The sequence below is a fragment of the Schistocerca serialis genome, chromosome 1 (genome assembly GCF_023864345.2).
Source record: "Schistocerca serialis cubense isolate TAMUIC-IGC-003099 chromosome 1, iqSchSeri2.2, whole genome shotgun sequence".
Classification (NCBI taxonomy): domain Eukaryota; kingdom Metazoa; phylum Arthropoda; class Insecta; order Orthoptera; family Acrididae; genus Schistocerca; species Schistocerca serialis.
In genome coordinates, this window is record NC_064638.1 from 7,361,204 (window position 1) to 7,386,243 (window position 25,040).

The 25,040-nt window shown below is 49.0% G+C and overlaps 2 non-coding genes across 2 annotated transcripts; both read right to left on the reverse strand.

Annotated features, from left to right (window-relative positions):
* Positions 1-22,927: 22,927 nt before the first annotated feature.
* On the reverse strand, positions 22,928-23,002 carry Trnas-cga (transfer RNA serine (anticodon CGA)). Its single transcript has one exon. It is a non-coding gene; the product is annotated as a tRNA-Ser (tRNA).
* Positions 23,003-24,733: 1,731 nt separating this feature from the next.
* Trnas-cga (transfer RNA serine (anticodon CGA)) lies at positions 24,734-24,808 on the reverse strand. Its single transcript has one exon. It is a non-coding gene; the product is annotated as a tRNA-Ser (tRNA).
* Between the last annotated feature and the right edge of the window lie 232 nt (positions 24,809-25,040).

Genomic DNA, 25,040 nt, shown 5'->3' on the forward strand with positions numbered 1-25,040 from the left:
AGGAGAACGATCATAAGGTGCCCGAGGCAGCAATAGACCCTTGGAGAAAATTCGGCTGGAGGACGATGTATTGGATCTCGACGCAATTTTAGGGTTCCATCGTCATTAGGAGGCCCTGAACGTTATAACTAACAATCAGGTTTGCGTCGGATTCGAAAACGTAGAATCACCGGAGACGTACAATGTGGTGCCCGAGGCAGCGATAACCCCTTGGAGACAAGTCGGCTGGAGGTCGATGTATTGACTCTCGACGGAATTTGAGTGTCCCATCGTCATTAGGAGGCGCTGAACGTTACAATTAACTATCAGTTTTTCGTCGGATTCGAAAATCTAGACTCTCAAGAGACGGCTCATATGGTGCCCGAGACAGCAATATCCCCTTGGAGACAAGTCGGCTGGAGGCCGATGTATTAAATCTAAACCAATTTGAGTGTTCCATCGTCATTAGATGCCCCTGAACGTTATAATTAACTATCAGTTTTGCGTCGGGTTCGAAAATCTAGACTCACAGGAGAACGAAAATAAGGTGCCCTTGGCAGCAATAGACCCTTGGAGACAATTCGTCTGGAGGACGATGTATTGGATCGTGACGCAATTTGAGTGTTCTATCGTCATTAGGTGGCCCTGAATGTTACAATTAACTATCAGTTTTTCGTCGGATTCGAAAATGTAGACTCACTGGAGACGGACCATTAGGTGCCCGAGCCAGCAATATCCCCTTGGAGGCAAATCGGCTGAAGGTCGATGTATTGAATCTCGACGCAATTTGAGTGTTCAATCGTCATTAGGAGGAGCTGAACGTTAAAATTAACTATCTGTTTTGCGTCGGATTCGAAAATCTAGACTAACAGGAGAACGACCATAAGGTGCCCGAAACAGCAATAGACTCTTAGAGACAAGTCAGCTGAATGCCGATGTATTGAATCTCGACTCATTTTGAGTGTTCCATCGTCATTAGGAGGCGCTGAACGTTACAATTAACAATCAGTTATGCGTCTGATTCGAAAATTTAGACTCACAGGAGAACGACCACAAGGTGCCAGAGGCAGCAACAGACCCTTGGAGACAAGTCGGCTGGAGGCCGATGTATTGAATGTCGACGCAATTTGAGTGTTCCATCGCCATTAGGAGGGCCTGAACGTTGCAATTAACTATCAGTTTCGCGTCGGATTCAAAAATCTAGACTGACAGGAGACGGACAATTTGGTTGCCGAGGCAGCTATATCCCCTTATAGACAAATCGGCTGGACGTTGATGTATTGAATCTCGACGCAATTTGAGTATTCTATCGTCATTAGGAGGCGCTGAACGTTACAATTAACTATCAGTTTTGCGTCGGGTTCGAAAATCTAGACTCACAGGAGAACGATCATAAGGTGCCCGAGACAGCATTATCCCTTTGGAGACAAATCGGCTGGAGGACGATGTATTGAATCTCGACGCAATTTGAGTGTTCGATCGTCATTAGGAGGCGCTGAACGTTACAATTCACTATCATTTTTGCGTCGGATTCGAAAATTTAGACTCACAGGAGAACGACCATAAGGTTCCAGAGGCAGCATCAGACCCTTGGAGACAAGTCGGCTGGAGGTCGATGTATTGAATCTCGACGCAATTTGAGTGTTCCATCGTCATTAGGAGGGCCTGAACGTTGCAATTAACTATCAGTTTCGCGTCTGATTCGAAAATCTAGACTCACTGGAGACGGACCATTAGGTGCCCGAGGCAGCAATATCACCTTGGAGACCAGTCCGCTGGAGGACGATGTATTGAATCGCGACGCAATTTGAGTGCTCCATTGTCATTAAGAGGCCCTGAACAATAGAATTAACAATCAGTTTTGCGGAGGTTTCGAAAATCTAGACTCACCGGAGAACGACCATGAGGTGCCCGAGGCAGTAATATCCCCTTTTAGACAAATCGGCATGAGGACGATATATTGAATCTCGACGCAATTTGAGTGTTCTATCGTCATTAGGAGGCGTTGAACGTAACAATTCACTATCATTTTTACGTCGGATTCGAAAATCTAGACTCACAGGAGACGGCTCATATGGTTCCCGAGACAGCAATATCCCCTTGGAGACAAGTCGGCTGGAGGTAGATGCATTGAATCGCGACGCTATTTGAGTGTACCATCGTCATTATGTGCCCCTGAATGTTATAATTAACTATCAGTCTTGTGTCGGGTTAGAAAAACTAGACTCACAGAAGAGCGATCATAAGGTGCCCGAGGCAGCAATAGACCCTTGGAGGCAAGTCGGCTGGAGGACGATGTATTGAATCTCGACGCAATTTGAGTGTTCCATCGTCGTTACGAGGGCCTGAACGTTACAATTAACTATCAGTTATGCGTCTGATTCGAAAATTTAGACTCACAGGAGAACGACCATAAGGTGCCTGAGGCAGCAACAGACCCTTGGAGACAAGTCGGCTGGAGGCCGATGTATTGAATCTCGACGCAATTTGAGTGTTCCATCGCCGTTAGGAGGTCCTGAACGTTACAATTAACTATCTGTTTTGCGTCGGATTCGAAAATCTAGACTCACAGGAGAAGGATTACATGAAGCCCGAGGCAGCAATATCCCCTTGTAGACAAGTCGGCTGGAGATCGATGTATTGACTCTCGACGCAATTTGAGTGTTCCATCGCCATTAGGAGGCACTGAACGTTACAATTAACTATCAGTTATGCGTCTGATTCGAAAATTTAGACTCACAGGAGAACGACCATAAGGTTCCAGAGGCAGCAACAGACCCTTGGACACAAGTCGGCTGGAGGTCGATGTATTGAATCTCGACGCAATTTGAGTGTTCCATCGTCATTAGATGCCCCTGAACGTTACAATTAACTATCAGCTTTGCGTCGGGTTCGAAAATCTAGACTCACAGGAGAACGATCATAAGGTGCCCGAGGCAGCAATAGACCCTTGGAGACAATTCGGCTGGAGGACGATGTATTGGATCGCGACGCAATTTGTGTGTTCCATCGACATTAGGAGGCCCTGAATGTTACAATTAACTATCAGTTTTCCGTCGGATTCGAAAATCTAGACTCACTGGAGACGGACCATTAGGTGCCCGAGGCAGCAATATCACCTTGGAGACCAGTCCGCTGGAGGACGATGTATTGAATCGCGACGCAATTTGAGTGCTCCATCGTCATTAAGAGGCCCTGAACGTGAGAATTAACAATCAGTTTTGCGTCGGATTCGAAAATCTAGACTCACAGGAGAACGACCATAAGGTGCCCGAGGCAGCAATAGACCCATGGAGACAAGTCGGCTCGAGGACGATGTATTCAAACTCGACGCAATTTGAGTGTTCCATCGCCATTAGGAGGCCCTGAACGTTACAAATAACTATCATTTTAGCGTCGGATTCGAAAATCTAGACTCACAGGAGACGGCTCATATGGTTCCCGAGACAGCAATATCCCCTTGGAGACAAGTCGGCTGGAGGCCGATGTATTGAATCGCGACGCTATTTGAGTGTTCCATCGTCATTATGTGGCCCTGAACGTTATAATTAACTATCAGTCTCGTGTCGGGTTCGAAAATCTAGACTCACAGGAGGGCGATCACAAGGTGCCCGAGGCAGCAATAGACCCTTGGAGACAAGTCGGCTGGAGGACGATGTATTGAATCTCGACGCAATTTGAGTGTTCCATCGTCATTAGGAGGGCCTGAACGTTACAATTAACTATCAGGTTTCGCGCCGGATTCAAATATCTAGACTCACAGGAGACGGACCATTTGGTTGCCGAGGCAGCAATATCCCCTTACAGACAAATCGGCTGGACGTTGATGTACTGAATCTCGACGCAATTTGAGTATTCTATCGTCATTAGGAGGCGCTGAACGTTACAATTAACTATCAGTTTTTCGGCGGATTCGAAAATCTAGACTTACTGGAGACGGACCATAAGGTGCCCGAGGCAGCAATATCCCCTTTTAGACCAGTCCGCTGGAGGACGATGTATTGAATCGCGACGAAATTTGAGTGCTCCATCGTCATTTGGACCCCCTGAACGTTACAATTAACTATCAGTTTTGCGTCGGGTTCGAAAACCTAGACTCACTGGAGAACGATCATAAGGTGCCCGAGACAGCAATATCCCCTTGGAGACAAATCGGCTGGAGGACGATGTATTGAATCTCGACGCAATTTGAGTGTTCTATCGTCATTAGGAGGCGCTGAACGTTACAATCCACTATCATTTTTGCGTCGGATTCGAAAATCTAGACTCTCAAGAGACGGCTCATATGGTGCCCGTGACAGCAATATCCCCTTGGAGACAAGTGGGCTGAAGGACGATGTTTTGAATCTAGACGCAATTTGAGTGTTCCATCGTCATTAGGAGGCAATGAACGTTACAATTAACTATCAGTTTCGCGTCGGATTCGAAAATGTAGCCTCACAGGAGACGGACCACATGGAGCCCGAGGCTGCAAAATCCCCTTGTAGACAAGTCGGCTGGAGGTCGATTTATTGACTCTCGACGCAATTTGAGTGTTACATCGTCATTAGGAGGCGCTGAACGTTACAATTAACTATCTGTTTTGCGCCGGATTCGAAAATCTAGACTCACCGGAGAACGACCATGAGGTGCCCGAGGCAGCAATATCCCCTTGGAAACAAATCGGCTGGAGGACGATATATTGAATCTCGACGCAATTTGAGTGCTCTATCGTCATTAGGAGGCGTTGAACGTAACAATTTACTATCATTTTTGCGTCGGATTCGAAAATCTAGACTCACAGGAGACGGCTCATATGGTTCCCGAGACAGCAATATCCCTTGGAGACAAGTCGGCTGGAGGCCGATGTATTGAATCGGGACGCAATTTGAGTGTTCCATCGTCATTATGTGGCCCTGAACGTTATATTTAACTATCAGTCTTGTGTCGGGTTCGAAAATCTAGACTCACAGGAGAGCGATCATAAGGTGCCCGAGGCAGCAATAGACCCTTGAAGACAAGTCGGCTGGAGGACGATGTATTGAATCTCGATGCAATTTGAGTGTTCCATCGTCATTAGGAGGCCCTGAACGTTACAATTAACTATCAGTTTCGCGTCGGATTCAAAAATCTAGACTCACAGGAGACGGACCATTTGGTTGCCGAGGCAGCAGTATCCCCTTGGAGACAAATCGGCTGGAGGACGATGTAATGAATCTCGACGCAATTTGAGTGTTCTATCGTCAATAGGAGGCGCTGAACGTTACAATTCACTATCATTTTGGCGTCGAATTCGAATATCTAGACTCACAGGAGAAGGCTCATATGGTTCCCGAGACAGCAATATCCCCTTGGAGACAAGTCGGCAGGAGGACGATGTAGTGAATCTCGACGTAATTTGAGTGTGCCTTCGTCATTAGGAGGTCCTGAACGTTGCAATTAACTATCTGTTTTGCGTCGGATTCGAAAATCTAGACTCACAGGAGAACGACCATAAGGTGCCCGAGGCAGCAATATCCCCTTGGAGACAAGTCAGCTCGAGGCCGATGTTTTGATTCTCGACGCAATTTGAGTGTTCCATCGTCATTAGGAGGCCCTGAACGTTACAATTAACTATCTGTTTTGCGTCGGATTCGAAAATCTAGACTCACAGGAGAACGAACATAAGGTGCCCGAGGCAACAATAGACTCTTGCAGACAAGTCAGCTGAATGCCGATGTATTGAATCTCGACGCATTTTGAGTGTTCCATCGTCATTAGGAGGCCCTGAACGTTACAATTAACTATCATTTGTGCGTCGGATTCGAAAATCTAGACTCACAGGAGACGGACCATTTGGTGCTCGAGGCAGCAATATCCCCTTGGAGACAAATCGGCTGGAAGACGATGTATTGAATCTTGACGCAATTTGAGTGTTCTATCGTCATTAGGAGGCGCTGAACGTTACAATTCACTATCATTTTTGGGTCGGATTCGAAAATCTAGACTCTCAGGAGAAGGCTCGTATGGTGCCCGATGCAGCAATACCCCTTGGAGACAAGTCGGCTGGAGGCCGATGTATTGAATCTCGACGCAATTAGAGTGTTCCATCGTCATTAGGTGCCCCTCAACGTTACAATTAACTATGAGTTTTGCGTCGGGTTCGAAAAACTAGACTCACAGGAGAACGACCATAAGGTCCCCGAGGCAGCAATAGACCCTTGGAGACAAGTCGGCTGGGGACGATGTATTCGATCGCGACGCAATTTGAGAGTTCCATCGTCATTAGGAGGCCCTGAATGTTAGAATTTACTATCAGTTTTTCGTCGGATTCGAAAATCTAGACTCACTGGAGACTGACCATTAGGTGCCCGAGGCAGCGATATCCCCTTGGAGACAAGTCGGCTGGAGGACCATGTAGTGAATCTCGACGCAATTTGAGTGTTCCATCGTCATTAGGAGGCGCTGAACGTTACAATTAACTATCAGTTATGCGTCGGATTCGAAAATCTAGACCCACAGGTGCCCGAGGCAGCAATAGAGTCTTGGAGACAAGTCAGCTGAATGCCGCTGTATTGAATCTCGACGCATTTTGAGTGTTCCATCGTCATTAGGAGGCCCTGAACGTTACAATTAACTATCTGTTTTGCGTCGGATTCGAAAATCTAGACTCACAGGAGCCGGACCACATGAAGCCCGAGGCAGCCCCCTTGAAGACAAGGCGGCTGGAGATCGATGTATTGACTCTCGACGCAATTTGAGTGTTCCATCGTCATTAGGAGGCGCTGAACGTTACAATTAACAATCAGTTATGCGTCGGATTCGAAAATCTAGACTCACAGGAGAACGACCATACGGTGCCAGAGTCAGCAACAGACCCTTGGAGGCAAGTCGGCTGGAGGCCGATGTATTGAATCTCGACGCAATTTGAGTGTTCCATCGTCATTAGGAGGCCCTGACCGTTACAATTAACTATCAGTTTCGCGTCGGATTCAAAAATCTAGACTCACAGTAGACGGACCATTTGGTGCCCGAGGCAGCAATATCCCCTTGGAGACAAGTCGGCTGGAGGTCGATATATTGCCTCTCCACGCAATTTGAGTGTTGCATCGTCATTAGGAGGCGCTGAACGTTACAATTAACTATCAGTTTCGCGTCGGATTCAAAAATCTAGACTCACAGGAGACGGACCATTTGGTTGGCGAGGCAGCAATGTCCCCTTGGAGACAAATCAGCTGGGGGACGATGTATCGAATCTCGACGCAATTTGAGTGGTCTATCGTCATTGGGAGGCGCTGAACGTTACAATTCACTATCATTTTTGCGTCGGATTCGAAAATCTAGACTCACAGGAGAAGGCTCATATGGTGCCCGAGACAGCAATTTCCTCTTGGAGACAAGTCGGCTGCAGGCCGATGTATTGAATCGCGACGCAATTTGAGTATTCCATCGTCATTAGGTGGCTCTGAACGTTATAATTAACTATCAGTTTTGCGTCGGGTTCGAAAAACTAGACTCACAGGAGAACGACCATAAGGTCCCCGAGGCAGCAATAGACCCTTGGAGGCAAGTCGGCTGGAGGCCGATGTATTGAATCTCGACGCAATTTGAGTGTTCCATCGTCATTAGGAGGCCCTGACCGTTACAATTAACTATCAGTTTCGCGTCGGATTCGAAAATCTAGACTCACAGGAGAACGACCATAAGGTGCCCGAGGCAGCAATAGACTCTTGGGGACAAGTCGGCTCGAGGCCGATGTCTTGAATCTCGACACAATTTGAGTGTTCCCTTGTCATTAGGAGGGCCTGAACGTTACAATTAACTATCAGTTTCACGTCGGATTCGAAAATCTAGACTCACAGGAGAAGGGCCATATGGTGCCCGAGGCAGCAATATCCCCTTGGACACAGGTCGGCTGGAGGACGATGAATTGAATCTCGACGCAATGTGAGTATTCCATCGTCATTAGGAGGCCCTGAACGTTACAATTAACTATCAGTTATGCGTCGGATTCGATAATCTAGACTCACAGGAGACGGACCACATGGAGCCCGAGGCAGCAATATCCCCTTATAGACAAAACGGCTGGAGGTCGATGTATTGACTCTCGACGCAATTTGAGTGTTCCATCGTCATTAGGAGGCGCTGAACGTTAAAATTAACTATCAGTTTTGCGTCGGATTCGAAAATCTTGACTCACAGGAGACGGACCAAATCGAGCCCGAGGCAGCAATATCCCCTTGGAGACATGTCGGCTGGAGGACAACGTAGTGAATCTCGACTCAATTTGAGTGTTCCATCGTCATTAGGTGGCCCTGAACGTTAGAATTAACTATCATTTTTGCGTCGGATTCGAAAATCTAGACTCACAGGAGAACGACCATAAGGTGCCCGAGGCAGCAATAGACCGTTGCAGACAAGTCGGCCGGAGGACGATGTATTGACTCTCGACGATATTTGAGTGTTCCATGGTCATTAGGAGGCGCTGAACGTTACAATTAACTATCATTTTAGCGTCGGATTCGAAAACCTACTCACAGGAGAAGGATCATATGGTGCCCGAGACTCAATATCCACTTGGAAACAAGTCGGCTGAAGGACGATGTATTGAATCTCGACGCATTTTGACTGTTCCATCGTCATTTGGAAGCCCTGAATGTTACAATTAACTATCAGTTTCGCGTCGGATTCGATAATCGAGACTCACAGGAGTCGGACCACATGGAGCCCGAGGCAGCAATATCCCCTTATAGACAAAACGGCTGGAGGTCGATGTATTGACTCTCGACGCAATTTGAGTGTTCCATCGTCATTAGGAGGCGAAGAACGTTACAATTAACTATCAATTTTGCGTCGGATTCGAAAATCCAGACACACAGAAGAACGATCATAATTAGCCAGAGGCAGCAATATCCCCATGGAGACAAGTCGGGTGGAGGACGATGTATTGAATCTCGACGCAATTTGAGTGTTTCATCGTCATTAGGAGGCCCTGAAAGTTACAATTAAGTATCATCTTTGCGTCGGATTCGAAATTCTAGACTGACAAGAGAACGACCATAAGGTGCCCGAGGCAGCAATAGACCCTTGGAGACAAATCGGCTGGTGGACGATGTATTGAATCTCGACGCAATTTGAGTGTTCTATCGTCATTAGGAGGCGCTGAACGTTACAATTCACTATCATTTTTGCGTCGGATTCGAAAATCTAGACTCTCAAGAGACGGCTCATACGGTGCCCGAGACAGCAATATCCCCTTGGAGACAAGTCGGCTGGAGGCCGATGTATTGAATCTAGACGCAATTTCCAGTGTTCCATCGTCATTAGATGCCCCTGAACGTTACAATTAACTATCAGTTTTGCGTCGGGTTCGAAAATCTAGACTCACAGGAGAACGACCATAAGGTGCCCGAGGCAGCAATAGACCCTTGGAGACAATTCGGCTGGATGACGATGTATTGGATCGCGACGCAATTTGAGTGTTCCATCGTCATTAGGAGGCCCTAAATGTTACAGTTAACTACCAGTTTTTCGTCGGATTCGAAAATCTAGACTCACTGGAGACGGACCATTAGGTGCCCGAGGCAGCAATATCACCTTGGAGACCAGTCCGCTGGAGGACGATGTATTGAATCGCGACGCAATTTGAGTGCTCCATCGTCATTAGGAGGCCCTGAACGTTAGAGTTAACAATCAGTTTTGCGTCGGATTCGAAAACGTAGAATCACCGGAGACGTACAATGTGGTGCCCGAGGCAGCGATATTCCCTTGGAGACAAGTCGGCTGGTAGACGATGTATTGAATCTCGACGCGATTTGAGTGTTCCTTCGTCATTAGGAGGCCCTGAACGTCACAATTAACTATCTGTTTTGCGTCGGATTCAAAAATCTAGACACACAGGAGAACGACCATAAGGTGCCCGAGGCAGCAATAGACCCATGGAGACAAGTCGGCTCGAGGCCGATGTATTGAGACTCGACGCAATTTGAGTGTTCCATCGTCATTAGGAGGCCCTGAACGTTACAAATAACTATCATTTTAGCGTCGGATTCGAAAATCAACTCACAGGAGAAAGATCATATGGTGCCCGAGACAGCAATATCCCCTTGGAGAAAAGTGGGCTGAAGGACGATGTTTTGAATCTAGACGCAATTTGAGTGTTCCATCGTCATTAGGAGGCAATGAACGTTACAATTAACTATCATTTTTGCGGCGGATTCGAAAATCTAGACTCACAGGAGACGGCTCATATGGTTCCCGAGACAGCAATATCCCTTGAAGACAAGTCGGCTGGAGGCCGATGTATTGAATCGCGACGCAATTTGAGTATTCCATCGTCATTAGGTGGCTCTGAACGTTATAATTAACTATCAGTTTTGTGTCGGGTTCGAAAATCTAGACTCACAGGAGAACGATCATAAGGTGCCCGAAGCAGCAATAGACCCTTGAAGACAAGTCGGCTGGAGGACGATGTATTGGATCGCGACCCAATTTGAGTGATCCATCGTCATTAGGAGGCCCTGAATGTTACAATTAACTATCAGTTTCGCGTCGGATTCGAAAATCTAGACTCACAGGAGAACGACCATAAGGTGCCCGAGGCAGCAATAGACTCTTGGGGACAAGTCGGCTCGAGGCCGATGTCTTGAATCTCGACACAATTTGAGTGTTCCCTTGTCATTAGGAGGGCCTGAACGTTACAATTAACTATCAGTTTCGCGTCGGATTCGAAAATCTAGACTCACAGGAGAAGGACCATATGGTGCCCGAGGCAGCAATATCCCCTTGGACACAGGTCGGCTGGAGGACGATGAATTGAATCTCGACGCAATGTGAGTATTCCATCGTCATTAGGAGGCGCTGAACGTTAAAATTAACTATCAGTTTTGCGTCGGATTCGAAAATCTTGACTCACAGGAGACGGACCAAATCGAGCCCGAGGCAGCAATATCCCCTTGGAGACATGTCGGCTGGAGGACAACGTAGTGAATCTCGACTCAATTTGAGTGTTCCATCGTCATTAGGTGGCCCTGAACGTTAGAATTAACTATCATTTTTGCGTCGGATTCGAAAATCTAGACTCACAGGAGAACGACCATAAGGTGCCCGAGGCAGCAATAGACCGTTGCAGACAAGTCGGCCGGAGGACGATGTATTGACTCTCGACGATATTTGAGTGTTCCATGGTCATTAGGAGGCGCTGAACGTTACAATTAACTATCATTTTAGCGTCGGATTCGAAAACCTACTCACAGGAGAAGGATCATATGGTGCCCGAGACTCAATATCCATTTGGAAACAAGTCGGCTGAAGGACGATGTATTGAATCTCGACGCATTTTGAGTGTTCCATCGTCATTAGGAGGCCCTAAATGTTACAGTTAACTACCAGTTTTTCGTCGGATTCGAAAATCTAGACTCACTGGAGACGGACCATTCGGTGCCCGAGGCAGCAATATCACCTTCGAGACCAGTCCGCTGGAGGACGATGTATTGAATCGCGAAGCAATTTGAGTGCTCCATCGTCATTAGGAGGCCCTGAACGTTAGAATTAACAATCAGTTTTGCGTCGGATTCGAAAACGTAGAATCACCGGAGACGTACAATGTGGTGCCCGAGGCAGCGATATTCCCTTGGAGACAAGTCGGCTGGTAGACGATGTATTGAATCTCGACGCGATTTGAGTGTTCCTTCGTCATTAGGAGGCCCTGAACGTCACAATTAACTATCTGTTTTGCGTCGGATTCGAAAATCTAGACACACAGGAGAACGACCATTAGGTGCCCGAGGCAGCAATAGACCCATGGAGACAAGTCGGCTCGAGGCCGATGTATTGAGACTCGACGCAATTTGAGTGTTCCATCGTCATTAGGAGGCCCTGAACGTTACAAATAACTATCATTTTAGCGTCGGATTCGAAAATCAACTCACAGGAGAAAGATCATATGGTGCCCGAGACAGCAATATCCCCTTGGAGAAAAGTGGGCTGAAGGACGATGTTTTGAATCTAGACGCAATTTGAGTGTTCCATCGTCATTAGGAGGCAATGAACGTTACAATTAACTATCATTTTTGCGGCGGATTCGAAAATCTAGACTCACAGGAGACGGCTCATATGGCTCCCGAGACAGCAATATCCCTTGGAGACAAGTCGGCTGGAGGCCGATGTATTGAATCGCGACGCAATTTGAGTGTTCCACCGTAATTATGTGGCCCTGAACGTTATAATTAACTATCAGTCTTGTTTCGGGTTCGAAAATCTAGACTCACAGGAGAGCGATCATAAGGTGCCCGAGGCAGCAATAGAACCTTGGAGACAAGTCGGCTGGAGGACGATGTATTGAATCTCGACGCAATTTGAGTGTTCCATCGTCATTAGGAGGCTCTGAACGTTACAATTAACTATCAGATTCGCGTCGGATTCAAAAATCTAGACCCACAGGAGACGGACCATTTGGTTGCCGAGGCAGCAGTATCCCCTTGGAGACAAATCGGCTGGAGGACGATGTAATGAATCTCGACGCAATTTGAGTGTTCTATCGTCATTAGGAGGCGCTGAACGTTACAATTCACTATCATTTTTGGGTCGGATTCGAAAATCTAGACTCTCAGGAGAAGGCTCGTATGGTGCCCGAGGCAGCAATACCCCTTGGAGACAAGTCGGCTGGAGGCCGATGTATTGAATCTCGACGCAATTAGAGTGTTCCATCGTCATTAGGTGCCCCTCAACGTTACAATTAACTATGAGTTTTGCGTCGGGTTCGAAAAACTAGACTCACAGGAGAACGACCATAAGGTCCCCGAGGCAGCAATAGACCCTTGGAGACAAGTCGGCTGGGGACGATGTATTCGATCGCGACGCAATTTGAGAGTTCCATCGTCATTAGGAGGCCCTGAATGTTAGAATTTACTATCAGTTTTTCGTCGGATTCGAAAATCTAGACTCACAGTAGACGGACCATTTGGTGCCCGAGGCAGCAATATCCCCTTGGAGACAAGTCGGCTGGAGGTCGATATATTGCCTCTCCACGCAATTTGAGTGTTGCATCGTCATTAGGAGGCGCTGAACGTTACAATTAACTATCAGTTTCGCGTCGGATTCAAAAATCTAGACTCACAGGAGACGGACCATTTGGTTGGCGAGGCAGCAATGTCCCCTTGGAGACAAATCAGCTGGAGGACGATGTATCGAATCTCGACGCAATTTGAGTGGTCTATCGTCATTGGGAGGCGCTGAACGTTACAATTCACTATCATTTTTGCGTCGGATTCGAAAATCTAGACTCACAGGAGAAGGCTCATATGGTGCCCGTGACAGCAACTTCCTCTTGGAGACAAGTCGGCTGCAGGCCGATGTATTGAATCGCGACGCAATTTGAGTATTCCATCGTCATTAGGTGGCTCTGAACGTTATAATTAACTATCAGTTTTGTGTCGGGTTCGAAAATCTAGACTCACAGGAGAACGATCATAAGGTGCCCGAAGCAGCAATAGACCCTTGAAGACAAGTCGGCTGGAGGACGATGTATTGGATCGCGACCCAATTTGAGTGATCCATCGTCATTAGGAGGCCCTGAATGTTACAATTAACTATCAGTTTCGCGTCGGATTCGAAAATCTAGACTCACAGGAGAACGACCATAAGGTGCCCGAGGCAGCAATAGACTCTTGGGGACAAGTCGGCTCGAGGCCGATGTCTTGAATCTCGACACAATTTGAGTGTTCCCTTGTCATTAGGAGGGCCTGAACGTTACAATTAACTATCAGTTTCGCGTCGGATTCGAAAATCTAGACTCACAGGAGAAGGATCATATGGTGCCCGAGGCAGCAATATCCCCTTGGACACAGGTCGGCTGGAGGACGATGAATTGAATCTCGACGCAATGTGAGTATTCCATCGTCATTAGGAGGCGCTGAACGTTAAAATTAACTATCAGTTTTGCGTCGGATTCGAAAATCTTGACTCACAGGAGACGGACCAAATCGAGCCCGAGGCAGCAATATCCCCTTGGAGACATGTCGGCTGGAGGACAACGTAGTGAATCTCGACTCAATTTGAGTGTTCCATCGTCATTAGGTGGCCCTGAACGTTAGAATTAACTATCATTTTTGCGTCGGATTCGAAAATCTAGACTCACAGGAGAACGACCATAAGGTGCCCGAGGCAGCAATAGACCGTTGCAGACAAGTCGGCCGGAGGACGATGTATTGACTCTCGACGATATTTGAGTGTTCCATGGTCATTAGGAGGCGCTGAACGTTACAATTAACTATCATTTTAGCGTCGGATTCGAAAACCTACTCACAGGAGAAGGATCATATGGTGCCCGAGACTCAATATCCATTTGGAAACAAGTCGGCTGAAGGACGATGTATTGAATCTCGACGCATTTTGAGTGTTCATCGTTATTAGGAGGCCCTAAATGTTACAGTTAACTACCAGTTTTTCGTCGGATTCGAAAATCTAGACTCACTGGAGACGGACCATTAGGTGCCCGAGGCAGCAATATCACCTTCGAGACCAGTCAGCTGGAGGACGATGTATTGAATCGCGACGCAATTTGAGTGCTCCATCGTCATTAGGAGGCCCTGAACGTTAGAATTAACAATCAGTTTTGCGTCGGATTCGAAAACGTAGAATCACCGGAGACGTACAATGTGGTGCCCGAGGCAGCGATATTCCCTTGGAGACAAGTCGGCTGGTAGACGATGTATTGAATCTCGACGCGATTTGAGTGTTCCTTCGTCATTAGGAGGCCCTGAACGTCACAATTAACTATCTGTTTTGCGTCGGATTCGAAAATCTAGACACACAGGAGAACGACCATACGGTGCCCGAGGCAGCAATAGACCCATGGAGACAAGTCGGCTCGAGGCCGATGTATTGAGACTCGACGCAATTTGAGTGTTCCATCGCCATTAGGAGGCCCTGAACGTTACAAATAACTATCATTTTAGCGTCGGATTCGAAAATCACCTCACAGGAGAAAGATCATATGGTGCCCGAGACAGCAATATCCCCTTGGAGACAAGTGGGCTGAAGGACGATGTTTTGAATCTAGACGCAATTTGAGTGTTCCATCGTCATTAGGAGGCAATGAACGTTACAATTAACTATCATTTTTGCGTCGGATTCGAAAATCTAGACTCACAGGAGACGGCTCATATGGTTCCCGAGACAGCAATATCCCTTGGAGACAAGTCGGCTGGAGGCCGATGTATTGAATCGCGACGCAATTTGAGTGTTCCATCGTAATTATGTGGCCCTGAACGTTATAATTAACTATCAGTCTTGTGTCGGGTTCGAAAATCTAGACTCACAGGAGAGCGATCATAAGGTGCCCGAGGCAGCAATAGAACCTTGGAGACAAGTCGGCTGGAGGACGATGTATTGAATCTCGACGCAATTTGAGTGTTCCATCGTCATTAGGAGGCCCTGAACGTTACAATTAACTATCAGATTCGCGTCGGATTCAAAAATCTAGACTCACAGGAGACGGACCATTTGGTTGCCGAGGCAGCAGTATCCCCTTGGAGACAAATCGGCTGGAGGACGATGTAATGAATCTCGACGCAATTTGAGTGTTCTATCGTCAATAGGAGGCGCTGAACGTTACAATTCACTATCATTTTTGCGTCGGATTTGAATATCTAGACTCACAGGAGAAGGCTCATATGGTTCCCGAGACAGCAAAATCCCCTTGGAGAAGTCGGCTGGAGGACGATGTAGTGAATCTCGACGTAATTTGAGTGTTCCTTCGTCATTAGGAGGTCCTGAACGTTGCAATTAACTATCTGTTTTGCGTCGGATTCGAAAATCGAGACTCACAGGAGACGGACCACATGAAGCCCGAGGCAGCAATATCCCCTTGAAGACAAGTCGGCTGGAGATCGATGTATTGACTCTCGACGCAATTTGAGTGTTCCATCGTCATTAGGAGGCGCTGAACGTTACAATTAACTATCTGTTATGCGTCGGATTCGAAAATCTAGACTCACAGGAGAACGACCATAAGGTGCCAGAGTCAGCAACAGACCCTTGGAGGCAAGTCTCCTGGAGGCAAAGGTATTGAATCTCGACGCAATTTGAGTGTTCCATCGTCATTAGGAGGCCCTGACCGTTACAATTAACTATCAGTTTCTCGTCGGATTCAAAAATCTAGACTCACAGTACGCGGACCTTTTGGTGCCCGAGGCAGCAATATCCCCTTGGAGACAAATCAGCTGGACGACGATGTAATGAATCTCGACGCAATTTGAGTATTCTATCGTCATTATGAGGCGCTGAACGATACAATTCACTATCATTTTTGCGTCGGATTCGAAAATCTAGACTCACAGGAGAAGGCTCATATGGTGCCCGAGACAGCAATATCCTCTTGGAGACAAGTCGGCTGGAGGCCGATGTATTCAATCTCGACGCAATTTCAGTGTTCCATCGTCAATTGGAGGCGCTGAACGTTACAATTAACTATCATTTGTGCGTCGGATTCGAAAATCTAGACTCACAGGAGACGGACCATTTGGTGCCCGAGGCAGCAATATCCCCTTGGAGACAAATCGGCTGGAGGACGATGTATTGAATCTTGACGCAATTTGAGTGTTCTATCGTCATTAGGAGGAGCTGAACGTTACAATTCACTATCATTTTTGCGTCGGATTCGAAAATCTAGACTCTCAGGAGAAGGCTCGTATGGTGCCCGAGGCAGCAATACCCATTGGAGACAATTCGGCTGGAGGCCGATGTATTGAATCTCTACGCAATTTGAGTGTTCCATCGTCATTAGGAGGCTCTGAACGTTACAATTAACTATCAGTTTCGCGTCGGATTCGAAAATGTAGACTCACAGGAGACGGACCACATGGAGCCCGTGGCTGCAAAATCCCCTTGTAGACAAGTCGGCTGGAAATGAGATTTTCACTCTGCAGCGGAGTGTGCGCTGATATGAAACTTCCTGGCAGGTTAAAACTGTGTGCCCGACCGAGACTCGAACTCGGGACCTTTGCCTTTCGCGGGCAAGTGCTCTACCAACTGAGCTACCGAAGCACGACTCACGCCCGGTACTCACAGCTTTACTTCTGCCAGTACCTCGTCTCCTACCTTCCAAACTTTACAGAAGCTCTCCTGCGAACCTTGCAGGACTAGCACTCCTGAAAGAAAGGATATTGCGGAGACATGGCTTAGCCACAGCCTGGGGGATGTTTCCAGAATGAGATTTTCACTCTGCAGCGGAGTGTGCGCTGATATGAAACTTCCTGGCAGGTTAAAACTGTGTGCCCGACCGAGACTCGAACTCGGGACCTTTGCCTTTCGCGGGCAAGTGCTCTACCAACTGAGCTACCGAAGCACGACTCACGCCCGGTACTCACAGCTTTACTTCTGCCAGTACCTCGTCTCCTACCTTCCAAACTTTACAGAAGCTCTCCTGCGAACCTTGCAGGACTAGCACTCCTGAAAGAAAGGATATTGCGGAGACATGGCTTAGCCACAGCCTGGGGGATGTTTCCAGAATGAGATTTTCACTCTGCAGCGGAGTGTGCGCTGATATGAAACTTCCTGGCAGGTTAAAACTGTGTGCCCGACCGAGACTCGAACTCGGGACCTTTGCCTTTCGCGGGCAAGTGCTCTACCAACTGAGCTACCGAAGCACGACTCACGCCCGGTACTCACAGCTTTACTTCTGCCAGTACCTCGTCTCCTACCTTCCAAACTTTACAGAAGCTCTCCTGCGAACCTTGCAGGACTAGCACTCCTGAAAGAAAGGATATTGCGGAGACATGGCTTAGCCACAGCCTGGGGGATGTTTCCAGAATGAGATTTTCACTCTGCAGCGGAGTGTGCGCTGATATGAAACTTCCTGGCAGGTTACAACTGTGTGCCCGACCGAGACTCGAACTCGGGACCTTTGCCTTTCGCGGGCAAGTGCTCTACCAACTGAGCTACCGAAGCACGACTCACGCCCGGTACTCACAGCTTTACTTCTGCCAGTACCTCGTCTCCTACCTTCCAAACTTTACAGAAGCTCTCCTGCGAACCTTGCAGGACTAGCACTCCTGAAAGAAAGGATATTGCGGAGACATGGCTTAGCCACAGCCTGGGGGATGTTTCCAGAATGAGATTTTCACTCTGCAGCGTAGTGTGCGCTGATATGAAACTTCCTGGCAGGTTACAACTGTGTGCCCGACCGAGACTCGAACTCGGGACCTTTGCCTTTCGCGGGCAAGTGCTCTACCAACTGAGCTACCGAAGCACGACTCACGCCCGGTACTCACAGCTTTACTTCTGCCAGTACCTCGTCTCCTACCTTCCAAACTTTACAGAAGCTCTCCTGCGAACCTTGCAGGACTAGCACTCCTGAAAGAAAGGATATTGCGTAGACATGGCTTAGCCACAGCCTGGGGGATGTTTCCAGAATGAGATTTTCACTCTGCAGCGGAGTGTGCGCTGATATGAAACTTCCTGGCAGGTTAAAACTGTGTGCCCGACCGAGACTCGAACTCGGGACCTTTGCCTTTCGCGGGCAAGTGCTCTACCAACTGAGCTACCGAAGCACGACTCACGCCCGGCACTCACAGCTTTACTTCTGCCAGTACCTCGTCTCCTACCTTCCAAACTTTACAGAAGCTCTCCTGCGAAACTTGCAGGACTAGCACTCCTGAAAGAAAGGATATTGCGGAGACATGGCTTAGCCACAGCCTGGGGGATGTTTCCAGAATGAGATTTTCACTCTGCAGCGGAGTGTGCGCTGATATGAAACTTCCTGGCAGGTTAAAACTGTGTGCCCGACCGAGACTCGAACTCGGGGCCTTTGCCTTTCGCGGGCAAGTGCTCTACCAACTGAGCTACCGAAGCACGACTCACGCCCGGTACTCACAGCTTTACTTCTGCCAGTACCTCGTCTCCTACCTTCCAAACTTTACAGAAGCTCTCCTGCGAACCTTGCAGGACTAGCACTCCTGATAGAAAGGATATTGCGTAGACATGGCTTAGCCACAGCCTGGGGGATGTTTCCAGAATGAGATTTTCACTCTGCAGCGGAGTGTGCGCTGATATGAAACTTCCTGGCAGGTTAAAACTGTGTGCCCGACCGAGACTCGAACTCGGGACCTTTGCCTTTCGCGGGCAAGTGCTCTACCAACTGAGCTACCGAAGCACGACTCACGCCCGGTACTCACAGCTTTACTTCTGCCAGTACCTCGTCTCCTACCTTCCAAACTTTACAGAAGCGCTCCTGCGAACCTTGCAGGACTAGCACTCCTGAAAGAAAGGATATTGCGGAGACATGGCTTAGCCACAGCCTGGGGGATGTTTCCAGAATGAGATTTTCACTCTGCAGCGGAGTGTGCGCTGATATGAAACTTCCTGGCAGGTTAAAACTGTGTGCCCGACCGAGACTCGAACTCGGGACCTTTGCCTTTCGCGGGCAAGTGCTCTACCAACTGAGCTACCGAAGCACGACTCACGCCCGGTACTCACAGCTTTACTTCTGCCAGTACCTCGTCTCCTACCTTCCAAACTTTACAGAAGCTCTCCTGCGAACCTTGCAGGACTAGCACTCCTGAAAGAAAGGATATTGCGGAGACATGGCTTAGCCACAGCCTGGGGGATGTTTCCAGAATGAGATTTTCACTCTGCAGCGGAGTGTGCGCTGATATGAAACTTCCTGGCAGGTTACAACTGTGTGCCCGACCGAGACTCGAACTCGGGACCTTTGCCTTTCGCGGGCAAGTGCTCTACCAACTGAAGCTACCGAAGCACGACTCACGCCCGGTACTCACAGCTTTACTTCTGCCAGTACCTCGTCTCCTACCTTCCAAACTTTACAGAAGCTCTCCTGCGAACCTTGCAGGACTAGCACTCCTGAAAGAAAGGATATTGCGTAGACATGGCTTAGCCACAGCCTGGGGGATGTTTCCAGAATGAGATTTTCACTCTGCAGCGGAGTGTGCGCTGATATGAAACTTCCTGGCAGGTTAAAACTGTGTGCCCGACCGAGACTCGAACTCGGGACCTTTGCCTTTCGCGGGCAAGTGCTCTACCAACTGAGCTACCGAAGCACGACTCACGCCCGGTACTCACAGCTTTACTTCTGCCAGTACCTCGTCTCCTACCTTCCAAACTTTACAGAAGCTCTCCTGCGAACCTTGCAGGACTAGCACTCCTGAAAGAAAGGATATTGCGGAGACATGGCTTAGCCACAGCCTGGGGGATGTTTCCAGAATGAGATTTTCACTCTGCAGCGGAGTGTGCGCTGATATGAAACTTCCTGGCAGGTTACAACTGTGTGCCCGACCGAGACTCGAACTCGGGACCTTTGCCTTTCGCGGGCAAGTGCTCTACCAACTGAGCTACCGAAGCACGACTCACGCCCGGTACTCACAGCTCTACTTCTGCCAGTACCTCGTCTCCTACCTTCCAAACTTTACAGAAGCTCTCCTGCGAACCTTGCAGGACTAGCACTCCTGAAAGAAAGGATATTGCGGAGACATGGCTTAGCCACAGCCTGGGGGATGTTTCCAGAATGAGATTTTCACTCTGCAGCGGAGTGTGCGCTGATATGAAACTTCCTGGCAGGTTAAAACTGTGTGCCCGACCGAGACTCGAACTCGTGACCTTTGCCTTTCGCGGGCAAGTGCTCTACCAACTGAGCTACCGAAGCACGACTCACGCCCGGTACTCACAGCTTTACTTCTGCCAGTACCTCGTCTCCTACCTTCCAAACTTTACAGAAGCTCTCCTGCGAACCTTGCAGGACTAGCACTCCTGAAAGAAAGGATATTGCGGAGACATGGCTTAGCCACAGCCTGGGGGATGTTTCCAGAATGAGATTTTCACTCTGCAGCGGAGTGTGCGCTGATATGAAACTTCCTGGCAGGTTAAAACTGTGTGCCCGACCGAGACTCGAACTCGGGACCTTTGCCTTTCGCGGGCAAGTGCTCTACCAACTGAGCTACCGAAGCACGACTCACGCCCGGTACTCACAGCTTTACTTCTGCCAGTACCTCGTCTCCTACCTTCCAAACTTTACAGAAGCTCTCCTGCGAACCTTGCAGGACTAGCACTCCTGAAAGAAAGGATATTGCGGAGACATGGCTTAGCCACAGCCTGGGGGATGTTTCCAGAATGAGATTTTCACTCTGCAGCGGAGTGTGCGCTGATATGAAACTTCCTGGCAGGTTAAAACTGTGTGCCCGACCGAGACTCGAACTCGGGACCTTTGCCTTTCGCGGGCAAGTGCTCTACCAACTGAGCTACCGAAGCACGACTCACGCCCGGTACTCACAGCTTTACTTCTGCCAGTACCTCGTCTCCTACCTTCCAAACTTTACAGAAGCTCTCCTGCGAACCTTGCAGGACTAGCACTCCTGAAAGAAAGGATATTGCGGAGACATGGCTTAGCCACAGCCTGGGGGATGTTTCCAGAATGAGATTTTCACTCTGCAGCGGAGTGTGCGCTGATATGAAACTTCCTGGCAGGTTAAAACTGTGTGCCTGACCGAGACTCGAACTCGGGACCTTTGCCTTTCGCGGGCAAGTGCTCTACCAACTGAGCTACCGAAGCACGACTCACGCCCGGTACTCACAGCTTTACTTCTGCCAGTACCTCGTCTCCTACCTTCCAAACTTTACAGAAGCTCTCCTGCGAACCTTGCAGGACTAGCACTCCTGAAAGAAAGGATATTGCGGAGACATGGCTTAGCCACAGCCTGGGGGATGTTTCCAGAATGAGATTTTCACTCTGCAGCGGTGTGTGCGCTGATATGAGACTTCCTGGCAGGTTAAAACTGTGTGCCCGACCGAGACTCGAACTCGGGACCTTTGCCTTTCGCGGGCAAGTGCTCTACCAACTGAGCTACCGAAGCACGACTCACGCCCGGTACTCACAGCTTTACTTCTGCCAGTACCTCGTCTCCTACCTTCCAAACTTTACAGAAGCTCTCCTGCGAACCTTGCAGGACTAGCACTCCTGAAAGAAAGGATATTGCGGAGACATGGCCTAGCCACAGCCTGGGGGATGTTTCCAGAATGAGATTTTCACTCTGCAGCGGAGTGTGCGCTGATATGAAACTTCCTGGCAGGTTAAAACTGTGTTCCCGACCGAGACTCGAACTCAGGACCTTTGCCTTTCGCGGGCAAGTGCCCTACCAACTGAGCTACCGAAGCACGACTCACGCCCGGTACTCACAGCTTTACTTCTGCCAGTACCTCGTCTCCTACCTTCCAAACTTTACAGCTCTCCTGCGAACCTTGCAGGACTAGCACTCCTGAAAGAAAGGATATTGCGGAGACATGGCTTAGCCACAGCCTGGGGGATGTTTCCAGAATGAGATTTTCACTCTGCAGCGGAGTGTGCGCTGATATGAAACTTCCTGGCAGGTTAAAACTGTGTGCCCGACCGAGACTCGAACTCGGGACCTTTGCCTTTCGCGGGCAAGTGCTCTACCAACTGAGCTACCGAAGCACGACTCACGCCCGGTACTCACAGCTTTACTTCTGCCAGTACCTCGTCTCCTACCTTCCAAACTTTACAGAAGCTCTCCTGCGAACCTTGCAGGACTAGCACTCCTGAAAGAAAGGATATTGCGGAGACATGGCCTAGCCACAGCCTGGGGGATGTTTCCAGAATGAGATTTTCACTCTGCAGCGGAGTGTGCGCTGATATGAAACTTCCTGGCAGGTTAAAACTGTGTGCCCGACCGAGACTCGAACTCGGGACCTTTGCCTTTCGCGGGCAAGTGCTCTACCAACTGAGCTACCGAAGCACGACTCACGCCCGGTACTCACAGCTTTACTTCTGCCAGTACCTCGTCTCCTACCTTCCAAACTTTACAGAAGCTCTCCTGCGAACCTTGCAGGACTAGCACTCCTGAAAGAAAGGATATTGCGGAGACATGGCTTAGCCACAGCCTGGGGGATGTTTCCAGAATGAGATTTTCACTCTGCAGCGGAGTGTGCGCTGATATGAAACTTCCTGGCAGGTTACAACTGTGTGCCCGACCGAGACTCGAACTCGGGACCTTTGCCTTTCGAGGGCAAGTGCTCTACCAACTGAGCTACCGAAGCACGACTCACGCCCGGTACTCACAGCTTTACTTCTGCCAGTACCTCGTCTCCTACCTTCCAAACTTTACAGAAGCTCTCCTGCGAACCTTGCAGGACTAGCACTCCTGAAAGAAAGGATATTGCGTAGACATGGCTTAGCCACAGCCTGGGGGATGTTTCCAGAATGAGATTTTCACTCTGCAGCGGAGTGTGCGCTGATATGAAACTTCCTGGCAGGTTAAAACTGTGTGCCCGACCGAGACTCGAACTCGGGACCTTTGCCTTTCGCGGGCAAGTGCTCTACCAACTGAGCTACCGAAGCACGACTCACGCCCGGTACTCACAGCTTTACTTCTGCCAGTACCTCGTCTCCTACCTTCCAAACTTTACAGAAGCTCTCCTGCGAACCTTGCAGGACTAGCACTCCTGAAAGAAAGGATATTGCGGAGACATGGCTTAGCCACAGCCTGGGGGATGTTTCCAGAATGAGATTTTCACTCTGCAGCGGAGTGTGCGCTGATATGAAACTTCCTGGCAGGTTACAACTGTGTGCCCGAACGAGACTCGAACTCGGGACCTTTGCCTTTCGCGGGCAAGTGCTCTACCAACTGAGCTACCGAAGCACGACTCACGCCCGGTACTCACAGCTTTACTTCTGCCAGTACCTCGTCTCCTACCTTCCAAACTTTACAGAAGCTCTCCTGCGAACCTTGCAGGACTAGCACTCCTGAAAGAAAGGATATTGCGTAGACATGGCTTAGCCACAGCCTGGGGGATGTTTCCAGAATGAGATTTTCACTCTGCAGCGGAGTGTGCGCTGATATGAAACTTCCTGGCAGGTTAAAACTGTGTGCCCGACCGAGACTCGAACTCGGGACCTTTGCCTTTCGCGGGCAAGTGCTCTACCAACTGAGCTACCGAAGCACGACTCACGCCCGGTACTCACAGCTTTACTTCTGCCAGTACCTCGTCTCCTACCTTCCAAACTTTACAGAAGCTCTCCTGCGAACCTTGCAGGACTAGCACTCCTGAAAGAAAGGATATTGCGGAGACATGGCTTAGCCACAGCCTGGGGGATGTTTCCAGAATGAGATTTTCACTCTGCAGCGGAGTGTGCGCTGATATGAAACTTCCTGGCAGGTTAAAACTGTGTGCCCGACCGAGACTCGAACTCGGGACCTTTGCCTTTCGCGGGCAAGTGCTCTACCAACTGAGCTACCGAAGCACGACTCACGCCCGGTACTCACAGCTTTACTTCTGCCAGTACCTCGTCTCCTACCTTCCAAACTTTACAGAAGCTCTCCTGCGAACCTTGCAGGACTAGCACTCCTGAAAGAAAGGATATTGCGGAGACATGGCTTAGCCACAGCCTGGGGGATGTTTCCAGAATGAGATTTTCACTCTGCAGCGGAGTGTGCGCTGATATGAAACTTCCTGGCAGGTTACAACTGTGTGCCCGACCGAGACTCGAACTCGGGACCTTTGCCTTTCGCGGGCAAGTGCTCTACCAACTGAGCTACCGAAGCACGACTCACGCCCGGTACTCACAGCTTTACTTCTGCCAGTACCTCGTCTCCTACCTTCCAAACTTTACAGAAGTTCTCCTGCGAACCTTGCAGGACTAGCACTCCTGAAAGAAAGGATATTGCGTAGACATGGCTTAGCCACAGCCTGGGGGATGTTTCCAGAATGAGATTTTCACTCTGCAGCGGAGTGTGCGCTGATATGAAACTTCCTGGCAGGTTAAAACTGTGTGCCCGACCGAGATTCGAACTCGGGACCTTTGCCTTTCGCGGGCAAGTGCTCTACCAACTGAGCTACCGAAGCACGACTCACGCCCGGTACTCACAGCTTTACTTCTGCCAGTACCTCGTCTCCTACCTTCCAAACTTTACAGAAGCTCTCCTGCGAACCTTGCAGGACTAGCACTCCTGAAAGAAAGGATATTGCGGAGACATGGCTTAGCCACAGCCTGGGGGATGTTTCCAGAATGAGATTTTCACTCTGCAGCGGAGTGTGCGCTGATATGAAACTTCCTGGCAGGTTACAACTGTGTGCCC